This window comes from Adiantum capillus-veneris, chromosome 18 (assembly GCF_014529385.1).
Source record: "Adiantum capillus-veneris isolate H3 chromosome 18, ASM1452938v2, whole genome shotgun sequence".
NCBI classification, from domain to species: Eukaryota; Viridiplantae; Streptophyta; class Polypodiopsida; order Polypodiales; family Pteridaceae; genus Adiantum; species Adiantum capillus-veneris.
This window is the reverse complement of record NC_140948.1, coordinates 33705618-33724506: the sequence shown is the minus strand read 5'-3', so window position 1 is coordinate 33724506 and position 18889 is coordinate 33705618. Positions and strand designations below refer to the sequence as shown.

At 44.9% G+C, this 18889-nt stretch overlaps 3 pseudogenes; 1 reads left to right on the top strand and 2 right to left on the bottom strand.

The window, feature by feature from the left end:
- Positions 1–255: 255 nt before the first annotated feature.
- On the bottom strand, positions 256–1166 carry LOC147435468 (uncharacterized; annotated as a pseudogene).
- A 2277-nt stretch (positions 1167–3443) lies between these two features.
- On the top strand, positions 3444–4357 carry LOC147435467 (uncharacterized; annotated as a pseudogene).
- Positions 4358–16680: 12323 nt separating this feature from the next.
- Positions 16681–17556, bottom strand: LOC147435466 (uncharacterized; annotated as a pseudogene).
- Between the last annotated feature and the right edge of the window lie 1333 nt (positions 17557–18889).

The window sequence follows — 18889 nt, the reverse complement described above, 5'->3', positions numbered from 1 at the left end:
ACTACACAACCAATCAAACAAAAATACATAGACTGCATTCTATGCCTCCTACGATCTGCCCTGGGTCTTCCTCGCTAGGGGAAACAAGATGCAAATTTAGCAACAACAAAAGAAGCAGTTCAGCTGCATCAATATCATCCATCCTACATTTCCAAAAAACAAAATAACGCATTAAAGAATAATACCAAGCAAAACTCTGATTCCATTTCATTCCTCCCTCCCTCACTCCCTCCCTCAAAAACAATTTTACGGTGATTAGTAAAGCACCTTGGGTTTGGTGACAATCTATGCGAGGTCAAGTTGAAATTTTATGTACATCTCCATTAGTCGAGCCTCCTCGTCCATCCTGAGCTTCAACAATCTTTCCTCTTGGGCAGCCCGCTCCTTCTCGCAGTCTTTCATTGTTTGGGCCATCCCTTTCATCCCCTCCCCGAGCACTTTGGCAATAGATCCTAGCAATGTGCGTTTGGGATCTTTCACTTTTTGTGCTTTAACTCCAGAAAGGTCATCGACCTGAGGGATTCGTGTTGCATCCCCGTCATCCACTGCACCTGCCACACTCGCAGTCTCCTCTACAATAGTCTCACCCTCGCGTCGACCCTCGCCCCCTGTCTCCCCATCAATCTCTCCCTCCCCCTCATCTCTCCATCATTGCAGCTATCTCCCTGTTGAGTGCCCTGACTCCATGCATGAGTGCTTTGCGAGCTAGCACTATCAAAGGCTCCGGGAATCCCCACACATCGTGGAGTGGATTACCACAAAGTGTCGACCACCTCGAAGTATTCCCATGTGGACCTTACCCCCCCGGTGGTTGTTGTTTTTTATTTTTCTTTTTTATATTTTTTCTAAGAGTGTCTATGCGGCTCCTGACCTAGTGTGGTGTAAAGGTGCTAGTGACCTCATTGTTTAATTTGCTATGTAACTTCGTCCCAATCTTTCGGTCTCAAATTGTCTTTGTTCACATGAGACCATCGATCTTCGTAGTGTTTAAGCAAGGTCAATGTTGCGGTCTCGTCCCACACTGGTATCGCCACACGAGGGCGTTTAGCCCCCTTGGTCGACTCACTAGGTGAGGTCACAGGAGGACGCAATGGAACAATAGATGGGGCAGTGGACAGAATAGAAGGCCTAACATTCAATGCGGGCATGTTCATAGAAGCCCCCATGCGAGGAGGCCTGAAGCCTTGGGGAATCAATGGGGAAACTGATGCACGTTGGGGTCTTGGCCGTATGAAGGAAACACCCGAAACAACCCTTGGCTGGAAAAGGATGGTCGACTGGCTCAATCCTATGTTCTCAATTGACTGACCCTCATTCAATGAGCCCCCCCAAACATCCTCTTGAAGCAACTGCATAAACGTTAGGTCTTTGTTCAAGTGGGTTTCAGACATTGTTTCGTTACCACCCAACCCACTAGTCTCTCTCGAAGGAGCACTCTCTTGGTTGTCTAACCTTCCCTCGTTAACCCTAGCCATTCGTTGACCACCCCTAGGTCGCTTTAGGATGCGTGCATTGTAGTGACTCATTGGATTTTGGCCTGCAAATATCCCTAACGATCAATGACATTCATTCATAGACTGAAGAAGGAATATATGCATTTCACTTATTGGGAGACCCTACTCTAAAACCAAAAGACAATTTACAGAAGCTGTCTTTTTTTTTTTGTGGAAACACATAAAAGAGTACTCTTAAACTAAACATTAAGCTTGAGGTGCAATACTCCTTAGCAATAGTTTTTTTTGGGATACGCAGTACTCAAAAATTAAACATGAAGCTTGAGGTGCAATAATTTATTCATTAGCAATAGTTAGTGACTGTGTGTGTGTGTAAGAAATGCACAAAAGAATTTTGTTTTCTAGAAAAGCATAAGTGTGTGTGTAATCCCGAAGCATGGCGTGTGTTTGGGGGGGGGGGAGGTTGTCAAATCAAATATCTGTTAATTGGTTAAATCTTGAGCTCGTGAAGCTGTCGAAAGAAGTCTTGCACGCGTGTGTGGAGAACCGAAACGTAGTTGCATATGAGGGCTACATCTAAGCGCTTTTGCCGGCAAGGGGATGAGGAGCCGTTGCGCCGTCTTGCTTTTGATTGGCCAGCCAAATATGGCATGGCCGGCTATAGTGGGAGAGGCCTAACTCTTCTCGACAAGTGGCCAGCAAAACAGGGCTTGCCACGTCAGCAAAATTGAAGCTGCCCGGAGCCTTTTCATTCATGTGCTAACTACGAGAGAGAGAGAGAGAGAGAGAGAGAGAGAGAGAGAGCTCTTGTAGTGAGCACAAGAGTGAAAAGGCTCCAGCCGGCTTCAACATCGCTGACGTGGAAGGCCCTTTCTAGCTGGCCGCTCGCCGAGAAGATTTAGGCCTCTCCCACTCTAGCCAGCCATGCCATATTTGGCTGGCCAATCAAAAGCAAGAGAGCGCAACGCCTCCCCATCCCCTTGTCGGCAAAAGCCCTCATATGCAACGCTTCTTCTCTGTTTCGGTTCTCCACACACGCTTGTAGGAGTTCTTTCGACAGCTTCACGAGCTCACGATAATCAACCAATTCACAGGTATTTGATTTGACAACCCCCCCCCCCCCCCCCCCCCCCCCCCCCCCCCCCCCCCCTCAACACACGCCATGCTTCAGGATTACACACACTAATATTATTGCCAGACAGGCTGTTTGATCTCTCTCTCTCTCACACACACACACACACACACACTAACTATTGCTGCCAATATATTGCACCTCAAGCTGAAAGAATTGTTTTTGAGTACTCATTTATGTTTTTCCAAAAAAAAAAAAAGTCTTTTATGCATTTCTCTCACACAATCACAAACTGATGCTAACGATTATTGCACCTCAAGCTTAATGTTTGATTTTTGAGTACTCTTTTATGCATATCCAGAAAAAAACTATTGCTAACGATTATTGCACCTCAAGCTTAATGTTTCTTTTATGCATTTCCTGGAAAAAAAAAAAGCTTATGTAAATTGTCTTTTGGTTTTAGAGAGGGTCTCCCAATAAGTGAAATGCATGTATTCTTTTTTCAATCTATAAATGAATGTCATTGATTGTTAGGGATATTTGCAGGTCAAAATCCAAAGAGTCACTACAATGCACGCATCTTGAAGCAACCTAGGGGTGGTCAACGAATGGCTAGGGTTAACGACAGAGAGTTAGACAGCCAAGAGAGTGTTTCTTCAAGAGAGACTAGTGGGTTGGGTGGTAACGAAACAATGTTTGAAACCTAATTGAACAAAAACCTAGGGTTTATGCAGTTGCTTCAAGAGGATGGTTGGGGGGGCTCATTGAATGAGGGTCACTCAATTGAGAACATAGGATAGAGCCATCCGACCATCCCTTTTCAGTCGAGGGTTGTTCCGGGTGTTTCCTTCATACGGCCAGGACCCCAACCTGCATCAGTTTCCCCGTTGATTCCCAAAGGCTTCATGCCTCCTCGCATGGGGGCTTCTATGACCGTACCCGCATTGAATGTTAGGCCTTCTCTTCTGTCCACTGCCCGATCGATTGTTCCATTGTGACCTCCTGTGACCTCACCTAGTGAGTCGACCAAGGGGGGCTAAACGCCCTCGTATGGCGATACCAGTGTGGGACGAGACCGCAACATCGACCTTGCTTAAACACTACGAAGATCGATGGTCTCATGTGAACAAAGGCAATTTGAGACCGAAAGATTGGGACGAAGTTACATTGCAAATTAAAAAATGAGGTCACTGAGACCTTTACACCAGAGCAGGTTAGGAACCGCATAGACACTCTTAGAAAAAAATATAAAAAATAAAAATAAAAAACAACAATCACTGAGGGAGTAAGGTCCACATGGGAATACTTCAAGGTGGTCGACACTTTGTGGTCATCCACTCCACGATGTGTGGGGATTCCGGGAGCCTTTGATAGTGCTAGCTCGCAAAGCACTCATGCAGGGAGTCAAGGCACTCAACAGGGAGATGGCTGCAATGATGGAGAGGATGAGGGGAAGGGAGAGATTGGTGGAGAGACAGGGGGCGAGGGTGGAGGTGAGAGTGAGACTATTGTAGAGGAGACTGTGAGTGTGGCAGGTGCAGCGGATGTAGGGGATGCAACACGAATCCCTCAGATTGAAGACCTTCCTGGAGTTAAAGCACAAAAAGTGAAAGAGCCCAAATGAAAATCGCTAGGATCTATTGCCAAAGTGCTCAGGGAGGGGATAAAAGGGATGGCCCAAACAATTAAAGACTGCGAGAAGGAGCGGATTGCCCAAGAGGAAAGATTGTTGAAGCTCAGGATGGACTAGGAGGCTCGACGAATGGAGATGTACATAAAATTTCAACTGGACCTCGCAAAGATTGTCATCAAAGCCAAGGTACTTTACTAATCGCCATAAAATTGTTTTGAGGGAGGGTGGAACTAAATGGAATCAAAGTTTTGCTTGGTATTATTCTTTAATGCATTATTTAGTTTTTTCAAAATGTAGAATGGATGAAATTGATGCAGCTGAACTGCTTCTTTTGTTGTTGCTAAATTTGCATCTTGTTTCCCCTAGTGAGGAAGACCCAGGGCAGGATCGTAGGAGGCATAGAATGCAGTCTATGTATTTTTGTTTGATTGGTTGTGTAGTCTGTTGCATTGCATCCATGTTTGGTTTGATAGAGGAGGGTTTGGTTGGGATGGAGCCACGGATGTGGTGGTGCTTCCCTAGGCAGGTGACATTTTGGAATGTCATACACTCAACTATTTGGACATCAGGGTGACTAAACTGTGAAGCTATTTTTAGGATGTATTATAGGATGTCTTACGAGGCATTTCATGAGCTGAAAGAATTGATCTTGCCCCATCTCCCGTATCCTGACGTGCATGGATGGTCTAAAGTTCCCATCCAAGCTGGCCAAGCACTTGGTTGCCTCCTATGGAGACTTGCACATGGCCATTCCGCAAGAACATTATGTCAATTATTTGGGATGGGAGATTCTACCATTACAAAGTACACCAACCTTATCATTACAACACTCACCACTCAGGAGATGCTTGTCTGGACCCACTTAGAGATGCCTTTGGGAAGGCGATTAGCAAAGATCATAGAAGATTTTTAAGACATTACGGACCTACCGAACATGTGTGGTGCAGTTGATGGCACTCACATAAAGCTTGCACGTAAGCCTCAGGCGACTTTTTTCCTGCACAGTATGTTAGTCGCCATGGATTCCACAGCTTTCTTCTTCCGGGCAACGAGGTCGTATATTGTGGGGGATTCAGCATATAAGCCAACGAGTTTTCTTCTAAAAGCTTCTAAATCCAAAGGTGGGCAAGACCTACCACAGAAGAATGTTTCTGATAGACATATTGCGAAGGTAGGGTTAAGGTTGAGAATGCATTTGGTATATTAAAAAATCGATGGCGCATTCTCCGCGACCTCAATGTAAATCTTCCCTTTGCTCCCTTGGTTATTAGCGCTTGCGGCGTATTGCAAAATTTTGTACAATTGAAGGGTGAACCGGAGCCTTTGAAGAAAATCGACCCACACCCCAATGTGGAGGAGGCCTTGACGTGGCGTGCAATGACGCGTCAACGCGCAGCAGGCCTAAGGATGCACACGGCACTATATACGGATTTCAATAGGTGAATCGCACAAAATTGAGAGCGCGAATCTTTATGTGTGAATTAATTGGATGAATTAAATTGACTTGTTTTTTTGTGTGTTCTGCAGAAATAGCTGGATCTGACGGTACGCTTTTCTATTTTTGCATTGTTGCATGTTTCTATGTGTGTGCATATTGTATCATGTGTTTGTTTCATATGCTTGTTTTGTGTGTTTTATGGCTTCATGTGTTTCACTGTTTGTTTGTGTGTGGTGTTTGATTGACGTATGCTTGCATGCCATTTTTTTAATTAAAAAAAGAATATTATCCTTGAAAGGCTTGGACAACCTTTGAGGAGAATGTGTGCATGGCCTGTGGAGGGGTTGGGTTCAAATCCCAGGTGACTTTGATGGAGTGGATCTCCCCCCGTAGCACGCGTCTACGCAACTACAAAAATAAAAGAAACTCAATAAATATTTTTTAGGGAGACCAAGAGCTTATTGTCTCCATCTGGCCACTATCCATGTGCTCAAATCCTCCGGCGGCCTAACGGCCGGGCCTAACGACCGGCCACCAATTGGGCGCTGACCGGCTATCATGTGCTCAATATCGCCGGCCGCCCAGAGTATATTCTTGGAATAAAGGAGCCATGGTATGGCGGCCGTCTGGCCTCATGTGCTAAGTCTTAGCACATCTAGCCGGGCGGCCACTTTCCAGCCATCAAAAGATCCCACGGAATCACAGCCGGCCGGCCGGCAATCTTGAGCACAAATAGTCCGGCCGGTTGACGGTCATCCATTTTTTTTACCAACAAACCTGCCGGCCGTGGGATGGCCACGATGCTTGAGCACAACGAAGGCAGCCAGCCTGCCAGCCAAGAGACACTCTTACAATTATATAGAGCTCCTTTTTTTTGTAGTTCCTTAGGAGCGTGCTATGGGGGGATCCAATCCATTAAAGACACCCGAGAATCAAATTCTGCCCCTCCACAGGCCATGCTCACATTGTCCATGAGGGTTGCCCAAGCCTCCATAGACTAATGCGGACATGCACGTGCACACACACACACACACACAGACGCATCCACACACGCAACACAATGCACCCAATGCAAATATCTTTTGTTCTTTTTATGATTAAAAAACATGGACACACAGCACGCCATAAAATGCTTTTGGGGTTTTCCAAGAATAATGCTCTCACATGCACAAAGCAAAAAATATAAAAAAAAGTATATACATGCAACACAAGAATGCAAGATCACAATCATGCTCAAGACATACAAACCATAAATCTACCACAAAAAAAAAAAACAAAGAACAACCTGATTGCGAGCCTTCTTTCCTCATTCCTGCATAAACCCGCAACGCACAAGAAACAAATTTGAAGCGATTGAATAAACACTCAACACGCATGATCACATGTGCCCCTAGGTACCTGCAAGCATCTCAAGCTCGTTGGGAATTGCATGTCACAAAATCATTGAACAATGCTGCACGCATCTTGAGTCCAGCAGCCCATTGTTGGGTTACCGTTCGCCACCTTAAGGGCTCAACATCATTTGGATGTGGGTCATTAGCATCGCCGGGCTAAGATTCTCCTTTTTCTTGAATGCAATACACAACATTCTATTACCACATTTGGTGCAAAAGGCAAATTCACATTGAGATCACGCAAGATGCGCCATCGGTTCTTCAATATGCCAAATGCATTTTCTACCTTGACCCTACCTTTTGCAACTTGTTTGTCGAATGCATTCTTGGAAGCCAAGTCCTATCGTGCTTTTGACTTGAATGCTTTGAGTAAAAAACTAGTGGGTTTATATGCAAAGGCCAGCTTGATGTGTGTACCATCAACGGCACCACACATATTGGGAAGACCAGTGATTGCTTCAAAGTCACTAATGCAAGGCGTGCTCCTGAAGGAACTACAATCTGATATCTATTCAACATTTCTTGTTTACATAGGACACCCACTATCAATTGGGTGTACTTTCGGATTGTGGAATCCCCTAATCGAAATAATTGTGACAACGTACGAGAGGAGTGACCATGGGCAAAACGCCAAAGCACACAAGCAAGTGCAAGGTCAGCTTGGATAGGATCCTTGTGGAACTCTATCACCTCTCCTTATGGAAAATGGGGAAAAATGAGGTCCTTCAGCTCATGGAAAGCCTCAAATGCCATTCTATAGTACATCCTAAAGGTGGTTTGGTTTTCAACACGAGACGCTCTTCAAAATCCAGAGTGAATGGAATGCCAAAACACCACTTGCCTTGGGTAGCACCACCACATGCGTGGCCGAGTAGACAATAAACCATCTTCCAGCAACATGCACACAGATGACACATAGGACTCACTTTTGTGCCTTGTAAGAAGTTCCACGTCGGCTTAGAGAGAGAAAATGAAAATGTTAAATTGTGCATTTTATGTGATACTTTTTTGCGCCAACAAAAAGTCAAAATGACATTCTTTGGTAGGTAGCCACCGTCTTTATCATTCTTATCCTTTGTTCTCTTGTCAGGAATCCAACTAACCGTATGACTAATGATTTGAAATGCCAACTTACAAGCGTTCCCTCCAGAAACATAAGCCACATAAACTCTATCAACTCTAAACATAAGAATATGGCCTTCCCTCCCAAAACATGAGATATTTCATGAGTTTCGAGTGTCTATCTATTTCTCTATCAACTCTAGGAATGGAGAACGCTTCTTTTTCTGATATAAAAACACCAATTTGAACTTGCAATCCTTAACCCCTTCATTTTCAACACTTACCCAAAGAAAGAACACACATCATCTTCATGTTGATGTATTGCAAGAGTACGCACCGTTGTAGACACGTAGGAGGGAGTCTTTCTTATCTCAATGGGAGAAAGAACTTAGAAGGACAAACAAGGAACATCATTTGGATTTGTGGACCGATGGGTCTATTTATCCAAAGGATCCTACAACAAATGCGCCACCTCCCTTTGCTAATATCACTAACCTCTTAGATTTCACAGGCGATGGCAAGGATGGGCTATTGGGATACACCAAAAATTTTGAATGAGAGGATTGAATGCGGAAAGGAAAAGAAACCTCCTGGAAATGGAGAACATGCAGCTGAAGAAACTTAATGAAGCATGCTCTCAGAAGATTTCATCAAACAAAGAGACAATCCAAAGCCTTGAAAATAAGATCACAAGTTTGCAAGAGAAAGACACCGTGCTTGGTAGTCGGAAAAGAAAATGAGATCTGTGCAACATTGAGAACATGAAGATTGGTAGTGGTGGCCTCAAAAAATGAATACGAGCTTTAAGGTAACTCGAAGTTTGTTTCTGCTTTTGTATCTTCAATGTGCTTCACTAACAAACGGATACACTTTCCTATACATGATCATAATGCATGGTGCTTTTTTGGCAGGTATTTACTGCATCCAAACTCGAACGGTGTAGACTTCAATGCCGGAGTGCATAAGCCGTCTAGTTCCAAAAGAAGTAGTTGAAGAGATGATAACTCAGAAAAAATTCCATAAGTTGAAAGGGAGACTCCTTACCTCCTTCATGAACGAGAATCAGCTGGAAATAATGGAAGTGCAAGCAATACTTGGGCGAGAGTGGCATCTCGCAGATGGGATACATGGCACTCTTCAAAGCATTATCTAAAAAGTCTCAAAATAAACTACAGAGAGGATCATTGCTGCCAAATCCATCACATGTAAAGGCTGCTCGTCGGCACGTAAACAATGTAGGTCACCATTCCATATTGAAGCAACGTTCTTAGGCAAGGACGGTAAAGAGGTACAATTTAACAAGCACAACAACCTCTTCGTTGATCTTGAAGCATTGCAAAGATATGATGTCACTTCTTTGACATCAGTCGAGAGGAGTGCGCTGGGGTTCTCAAGTTTGTTTTGAAGTTCGACGAGTGTGAGGTCCTGAAGAACAAGAAGCTGGAGAGAGTCACCATTATCCTCATGAACAGAGCTCTGGATCCATCAATAATGAAAGAGGATACACGATACTTTAGCATGCAATCCAAAAACAACATTCTAACTCTAGGATCATTTCAAGTATACTTAGTTCACTCTATAATAACAAAAATATTGATTATTTGGTTGTTGATTTTCTATTTTCATTTTTCATTGCAGGTTGATAAGGAAGATTTTAAAAATCCTCGGTATGGTTTTTAGTCAAACCCAAATTACTTCTATCATCAGTCAACAAAGAAACAGAGTCGTTCTTTCAGTGGAAGGATTTGGTGTCTATACAGTGGAATGGAACATGGCAGGTGACTTAAAGACTCTTAAGTGAATGTACAACATAACACACAAAGCAGCTGTGTCAAATCCATGCTTATATTGCATGGCTGATGCACAATATGTTGAGAGTGTGCAATGAAATAGAGCTCCCAACAGACATCTTCAAGATAAAACTTTTAGGCCAGTGCTTGATATTCCTCTGAGTAGAGGTCACGTCTGTACACTTCATGCGCTCTGTCGAATAATTGAAAAGGTGGTTCATTTGTACATATGTTTTGCATGGACATCAAAGCCAGAGAGTGAGTCAAAAAGAGTGATCAAAGCATTAGAGGTAGTGCTCTCAGACATTGGTTTGCATGGAGGCAATGTCAAAAGCGAAGAGGACCCTAAGATGTCTCAAACTCATTACAAGGTACCTAGGAAAGCATCGATAGGCAACGTGAAGGCCAGAAGGTTTCTTGGGTTTAGCCTCAAAGATTCACATAGAGAAGAGAGGAGAAACTTGTTCAACAAATGGAAACAGTTACATAAAGTGGTTAAATACAATGCTGGTGGTGGGGCAATCCAAAATCACAAGGCGAACGTGTGGAAATCACTAGATAAAATTTTCCACTATGTTGAGCAGCATACAGTGGGAACTTTGCATTGTCCTCGGAGTATTCCTTGTGGTATATTATGATCTACAAAACAATATTAAAACATTTATGGGCCGTAAGTGAGATGAGTACAATTGCCAAGTACTTGAATTGTTTCTACAAACCTTTTTGTGGTTGAAACGCCCGATGTAGTGCGACAACGCCGCATCCTTGCCTTGTACTCCAGTGACAAGCCCTTGCCGTGAGCCTCCCGCTCTTCTAAAGAAAATATCGTCATCCACTAGCACCTGTCAACAAAAAGATTGATCATGATATTTCATCACTGGGCCATCTCCAATACCGTCTGAATGCCTTTAAAAATTATCATCTGATTCTCGTCCATTTTTAGTATCGACCTTCCCCACAAGTGAATAGACTGACTATTCATTATCTAAGCTCTGGGTGCCACGGGCCTACCCATGTTTTCCAAGCCGATTTGTTTTGTTGTTGATTGAAACTACTCATCTATTGGTAAATTGGCCTCTCCGGACTTCGCTTCATTGAATGTATCTTTGATCAGTTGCCACCCTGAAGTGAACAATGAGTCGTGGACAGCTGTGTCGACAACAAGATGTTGGTCCACTCCATCATCATCCACAAATCACATGTCTTCCTCATAAAAATTTGCAATTGCAGCTAGGCAATAGTCCTCCCGTATATTTAGCTCATGCATGATGCCTTTGAGCAGAACATAGTGGGTGTCGCCCTCCATAGCAAAGCTAGGAGCACAATTCAGAGGCAAAGTCACTTCCTTATTTGGGCTTTCTTGCTTCCACCCTAATGCTGCATTCGCAAGAGAAGCAAGAGTTAAGCCCACATCAAATGTTTTCTTTAATGCCTCTACCCGCTCTTCTTCTGGATCAAATTGCACCTCCACATCTTCTCCCTCAAGTAACAGATAAACCCGTGGTTGAATTTCACTAAGCGACACTTCTTTAAGTGCTTCATACACTTGTCTTGTACAAGCACTGCACTGGAGGGACACTTTTCTAGAGAGCGATTCAATCTCCTTACTGCACTCTTGTCAGAGTCAAGGTCGGCTGGGTGCACATATCTCATGCCATCAATTGTCATGGAATTGTCACAAATGACTGGCTCATACTGTTGCAAATGAGTTTGTAGGTACTCAAATGAGCAATCTATGATCCTCTGTATAGACAAGTCTGCATTAAACATTCCTGATAGTTCTGGTGCACGGTGATGAGCACGGGCATTGTATAAGAACGTGAATAGTTTTTCTTCACATGTATCCTCGCCCACATCGTTTGTCTCCAAGACTATGATCCCCATGACTAAAAGAAAAAGCAAGACAAAATTGGTATGTATCTGGTGTCATAACCAAGCGAATATTGAGCCTGGAGTATCCCTCAAGGTCTCTATTTGTTTGTTTATGTCCCATGCGCTAATGTCATAATAGATGACGTGACTAAAGTCAGAACCAGGCAAAAGGGGGCCCCAAGAATCTCTGAAGGGCCCTATTCACTTGGTTCTGACCCAAGTTGAATTTACGTTGTACCCATGACCATTCGAAACAGGTGGATTGAAACAGAGCATTTAATGTTATTAGTAAATGCTCTGTATCCTCGCCCACATCGTCTATCTCCAGGACTATGATCCCCATGTCTGAAAGAAAAAGCAAGCCAAAACTAATATTGAAAATTGGTCTATATTTGGTGTCATAACCAAGCGAATATGGGACCTGGAGTATCCCTCAAGGTCTCTATTCGCTTGGTTCTGTTCCATGCGCTCATGTCATAATAGGTGACGTGACCAGAGTCAGAACCAGGAGAATAGGGACCCCAAGAATCTCTGAAGGGCCCTATTCGCTTAGTTCTGACCCAAGTTGAATTTACGTTATACCCACCTCCATTCGGAATAGGTGGATTGGAATAGAGCATTTAATGTTATTAGTAAAAGATATATAGACCTACTCACTCACTATGCCCAAACATAGCATTGAATAACAACTCAGGCACGGTCACATAAGGAGTAATTATTCCAACCATACGGTGCATGGAGAATCTCAACTAATACGTACAATTTGTAACTATGCCAATCTTGAGGTTGCAAGACTACTAATCTTACCCTAACGACCACTCTTTGCCCTTGGAGTGTTGTTCCCCTTGTGTCCTAACCTTGTAACGCAGTGGCTTCGGTGCGCACACAATTAACAACACACAGGCAAGGGGGGAGAGAGAGAGAGAGAGAGAGAGAGAGAGAGAGAGAGAGAGAGAGAGAGAAAGAGAGAGAGAGAGAACCTGTCTCTGCAATATCCAATGGCGCCGAGTTGGATGGTGATGTTGCAGGTCGCTGAGAGCAAGACAGAAGGTGGCCAGGAGGAAGAGGACAAAAAGGCAAAGGCAAGGGTGATGGCGATGCGACAACAATGGACTCAAACCAGTGGAGGTCGCTCAATGTAGGATCGCAAGAGGTGGCCAAGGGGAAGAGCGCAGAAAAGGCAAAGGCAAGGGCGATCTTTTTGTTCTACTTGGAGATGGAGATGGCGACTGCAATGATGATCGGGCATCTGATCTAAAAGCGACAACAATGGACTCAAACCAGTGGAGGTCGCTCAATGTAGGATCGCAAGAGGTGGCCAAGGGGAAGAGCGCAGAAAAGGCAAAGGCAAGGGCGATCTTTTTGTTCTACTTGGAGATGGAGATGGCGACTGCAATGATGATCGGCATCTGAGTCTAAACGGTCACTCGAAAAAGGCACGTGGGTTGTGCTCACAAGGACAACTAGTTTAAGAGTAATAAACTGGCTCCACGCCAAACATTTTAACTATACCCTCGCCCCAGATGAGCGCTCATGCAGTGAGCAAACAGTAAAAGCTTGATCGCTCTTCTCCCTCTTTTTGCATCCTCTACTACCCAGCGTTTTAACTCTGCCCCCGTCGATGCTATGCAGTAAGCAAACCATCTCTTTTGTGCTCCCAAACCTTTTTGTGCATCCTCATCTTATTCTTGTTAGGAAATAAAACGTAGCTAAATAGATATTTGAGTAGATTACTTAATGGAGAGATATAGATTTCACACACAAGAGATTATAGAGTAGAGAGAGAGAGAGAGTACACACGATATATGTGGTTCACCCAATGTGGGCTACGTCCACGAGAAAGCAGCCACTCAATGGCTTTAGCACTTCAAAAGAAGAAGTAGTTTACAAAGGGATTAAACCCTTAATAGAGCTCCCGCCTTGCTTCACTCTCACCACCTCACAGTCACTTGTTTCATCAACTTCACACTATGAAATGTGTGTAGAAATGGCCTCCTTTTATAGGCCAAAAGGGCTGCCCTCTCTTATGAGAGACAGCCATGTGTAGCCGCCCTTGTGCGAATAAGTCCAAATCGGACCCTCCAATCCGCCCATGTGTGACCGCCCTTGAGAAGACAAGTCCGCTTTTGAATTCGGCCACCGGCCACCGGCCATTGACTTCCAACCACCGTCCATCGGCCATTGACTACCGGCCACCGGCCAACCGACCGGTTGTTTTCTGACCACTTTCCGGCCGCCGGCCGGCCATAATATTCCGGCAAAAAGGAATATTCCGGCAAAAAAAAGTCTCGGCCTCTAAAGTTGCCTCTGATTCTTGTCCGTGAAAATTTTGGTTTCCGGTGAGTGATTTTCCTTCACGCACGATGGCTTCTCCTCATAATGGAGGCCTTACAAATGTGCGCTTTTACCACAGAAAATTACAAGGGTAAATCAGGCTCCATACTTAACAACTCTCTAGTGCTCCTCCTTTTTGCGCATCCTCCTCTTACTCTTGTTAGTGACGCAGAACTCTACACACAATGAAGAGGTATGCTACTCCACTTTTGTGCACTTGTATTTTGTGAGGTCAGCACCAAGGAAATAAGGGAAGGCAAACTCTGTTCGTTGCACCGTTTCGCTTGGTACTGACCATCATCTTTATTGATGATGTTTGCTATTATACATTTTTGAAGTCAGCACAAAGCGAATAAGGGAAGGCAAACTCTGTTCGTTGCACCTGTTCGCTTGGTACTGACCATCGTCTTTATCAATGATGTTTGCTATTATACTTTTTTGAGGTTAGTACCAAGAGAATAAGGGAAGGAAAACTCTGTTCGTTTCATCTGTTCGCTCGGTACTGACCATTGTCTTTATTTAATGATGTTTGCTATTATACTTTTCTAAGGTCAGTACCAAGCAAATATGGGAAGGAAAACTCTATTCGTTGCACATGTTTGCTTAATATTGACCATCGTCTTTATTAATGATGTTTGCTATTATACTTCTCTGAGGTCAGTACCAAGCAAGTTGAGGCAATACAACCATATTTGGTGCACTTCTTCGCTTTGTGCTGACCCTAGAAATCTTAAGTCCCTTGTGCAACAAATGACATGTTGTTTTTTGTTATGCTATTTGTAGAGATGCCTTGTGCAAAGGCCACGCCTAGAAGGGCAATAGGTGACTCTTTGCATGCTCAAGCAAGAAGGCGCTGATATGCGGCGCACACAGGTGTCCTGCAAGAGCTGCAAAGGATCAAACGACACATGCAACCGGCCATTCCACGACTTCCTTTCCAGCGAGTAGTGCGAGAGACTTGCGAGCATTGGAGAGTGGACATGCGATGGGCCAGCAATGCACTTCTCTGTCTGCAAGAAATTGCAGAAGACGACCTCGTTGAATTCTTCAGTGATGGATATATCTTGGCTGCCCATGCACACCGTGGTACTATCATGCCGCAGGATTTTGACACTCTTCGGAGGCTCCTCTCCGCTACAATGGGCTGCTTCAGTCAGTACCTATCCGGGATAGTAGAACCATGGATATTCTTAACATCCCCCCTCTCCATCCTCCTGCATGATAGACAGAGCCTTCTAGGGCTGAATCAAATAGCAGAAGGACACGATCACGGGTCGAGAGAAATGACACAGATGGGCAGGCTGAGCCAGCCGATGAGGGGCATGAGCAAGCCAGGGTGGACCCTGAGGCGGTCATTAAAGAAACAGAGACAGTTATGGAGGAACCGGTTATGAAGCAAAATGAGCAAGGCATGGAGGATCTAGATACAGTTAAGAACGATCCGGAGTCATTTAGGGAGGAGCCTCATTTAGGGAGGAGCCTGTGCCAGTAAGGTTGGAGCCTGTTAGAGAGGAGCATGTGCCTGTTAGGGAGGAGCTTGGGCTAGTAAGGGAGGAGCCTGTGCCAGTAAGGTCGGAGCCTATTAGGGAGGAGCATGTGTCAATAAGGGAGGATCCTGTTAGGGAGGATAGGGAGGAGCCTGTGCCAGTAAGGTTGGAGCCTGTTAGAGAGGAGCATGTGCCTGTTAGGGAGGAGCTTGTGCTAGTAAGGGAGGAGCCTGTGGCAGTAAGGTCGGAGCCTATTAGGGAGGAGCATGTGTCAATAAGGGAGGATCCTGTTAGGGAGGAACATGTTCCATTAAAGGAGGAGAATGAGGCAGCCACAAGTAAAGCTCAAGAAAGGCAAGGAAAAGGCTCTGCTTCACAAGGGCCATCCAATGAGGAGCCTTTATCAGACGAGTTGATTATTTTAGAGCAAATCAACAAAGAAAACAAAGAGGAGTTGCAAGTTTTGATCAGTGCAACACCTCTGCATGCACATATACTACTGCTTGGAAGGTCAGAGGAGGCCTGCAGTTTTAACCTCGATCAACAAGACTTCCTGTGCATGCGCAGTTTCTCCAACTCCAACACAACGGATGCAGTCGTCAACATTGCTATGTGGTACTTCTCAAGCTCTTTATAAGTCACACTTGGCTCATTAAATGGCTCACTTCCGCTATGACATGGGTCAATACCAAACGAGTCAGTGGCTTATGGAATTGGATAGTTATACCACTCGCTCAGTATTGACCCATGTCTTAGCGGCAGTCGTCAACGTTTCTATGTGTTATATATCAAGATTTTCTTTATAAGTCATGCTTGGTTCATTAGATAGCTCACTACCTCTAAGACATGGGTCAATACCAAGCGAATCAATGGCTTATGGAATTGGATAGTTATACCACTCGCTTGGTATTGACCCATGTCTCCGCGGCAGTCGTCAACGTTGCTATGTGTTACGTCTTAAGCTTTTCTTTATAAATGATGTTTGGTTCGTTAGATGGATCACTACCGCTAAGACATGGGTCATTACCAAGCAAGTCAGTGGCTTATGGAATTCGATAGGTACCCCAATCGCTCGGTATTGACTCATGTGTTTGTGGAAATGATAGCCCGCTGAAATATCTAAAGTCTAATCTCTGCCATTGATTCATGTTAGGCACGCTATCTTGCTACTTCCCGCTGATGTTCCTAGCGCACGAGCAAACATCCCTAGTGATGCACGCTTAGGCTCCTTCACTTTTTGTGATTTTACTCCCGGACCCAAAACCTCGCTACTATCCTGAACTATTGTGCCATTGCTTCTCTCCCTTGTGGTGCCACCTGCCTCCCCATCCTCGTCTACATCCACCTATTGCCCCTCCTCACCGTCTCCCTCACCATCCACCTTCTACACGTCGGGGGTCTGTGAGCCAGAACTATCGAAGGCTCCTGGAATGCCTACACAACGTGGGTTTGTTGACCATAAGGTGTTAAACAACTCAAAATATTCCTGGGTGGACCTCACCCCTCCTGTGTTGGTTGTCTTTCCCTTCTCTTTTTTGTATTTTTTACGCAAGGTGTCTATTTTATTCTTCACTTGCTCACAACTATATTCCACTTCAACCTCTTTGTTCAATTGGTTTGTTACTTTATCCCAATCTTTTGGTCTCAAATTACCTTTCCTTACATGCACCCACCTCTCTTCGTAATGCTTAATGCATGCTGCCATAGTAGCCTCAGTCCACTTTGCATCGACGAGGCGGGGCCTCTTTCCCTTGTTTTGTGACCTAGAAGTTTCCGAAGGTGCCATGCTTTGGGTAGACATTGGAGCAATCGGGGAGGTTCTAACAATAGTAGGAGGTTGAGTCTCTACACCATGGGCTGCAATACCAACCTGTGCAATTGGAGGTCCACTACCAACAATAGAAGGCCTAATGAAAGCACTAGTAGAAGAAGGCTGAATAGAAGCACTAGCAAAAGGCGAAGGGGCCACTCCAATAACCTGAACATAAGAGCCCAAACGTCCACCAATCGGCGGATGCATGGAAGGCCTAAGAGGTAAGGTTTGGTGATTGGGAGCAGTAGTTTGCAATTGGGGTGGTCGACTAAGCGTAGCAGCCCACAGGAAAGTTTTGGGACTCAACAAGGTTTACACGATGGTTTTGGGATCCGACAAGGGTCTCATCAACTTGAGATTGCTACCAATTTTTGTCTTGAAGCATACTCATGAAAGTAGAGTCACAATCCCCAGTTGTGTACCCAATACTACATCTTCGTTCGGAGACTCACTCTCTTCAACCCTATTCGGTCTAGTTCCCCCTCGTGCACGTTTCGGTACACGGACATTGAAATGGCTCATTTGACAACCCTGGCCATCCACACACCCGTCCAAGTCACAAGGTGTTAAGGTTCAATAAAACAATTCTTATTGTGTGTGTGTGTGTGTGTGTGTGTGTGTGTGTGAGAGAGAGAGAGAGAGAGAGAGAGAGAAGCTTTATAATCACAAGAGAATTTGAATAAAAGTATGAGAATCAGCTCACACTACTTTAGAATGGACAAGCATAGAATAATAAAGCTTTAGAATGGACATGCGTTCTGAGAAAGAGCACTACATTAGCACAAATTGAAAACACTAACAAATGATTGCAGCAAATAAACATTTTGCAATAAAAAACGTAAAATGCAACTATTAACATGGCTGTTCGATGACCTGCCTGATTGCTTCCAAAGACAATTAACTATGAGCAGTGTCTTGCATAACGTCGAATAGCAGGGAATGAGAACACCTCACCGCATTCACGAGCATAGGCATAGGGAAGTGGGTGATCTCACCTCAAAACAACTCGAAGGCAGCTGCAGTATGAAGCGTTGTAGGCTTGCATGCGATATGGAGTATGAAGGCTCAGTATGAAGCGCTGCAGGGATTGACAATGGGAAGCGTGTTAGGACACCAGCAAGGCCGGACTAGACAAGCGCAGGCCGGGCTAGGCGGTGTGGAACGGGGAGTCCAACTAGGGCAAAGGGCCAGGAGCTTGCCTATATAATGGGTGGTTGGGTGGTGGACTCTCAGTCTCTAGCTTCCCTTGTCTTACACTGGTATCAGAGCTTAAGTCTATTTTGGGAAAGGGGGAAGGGTGTGGTGCTTTCTAGCCACTCAAGGCTTGCATGTCGAGGTCATACACAGTGGGGATCACCCCTTAGCAAGGTCGACGACAGTGCCACAGCCCCTGGGCACACTACCTTGGCAAGGGAGGACCGCCGGGTGCAGGAGCACCAAAGCGGTTGCGCTTGGGCTCGTTAGCGGCCCAAGGCCGTGCTGGGGATTTTACGACACAGGGCCAAAGCCCCTTGGGCTTCGCATCGACCCCCCTAGGCTC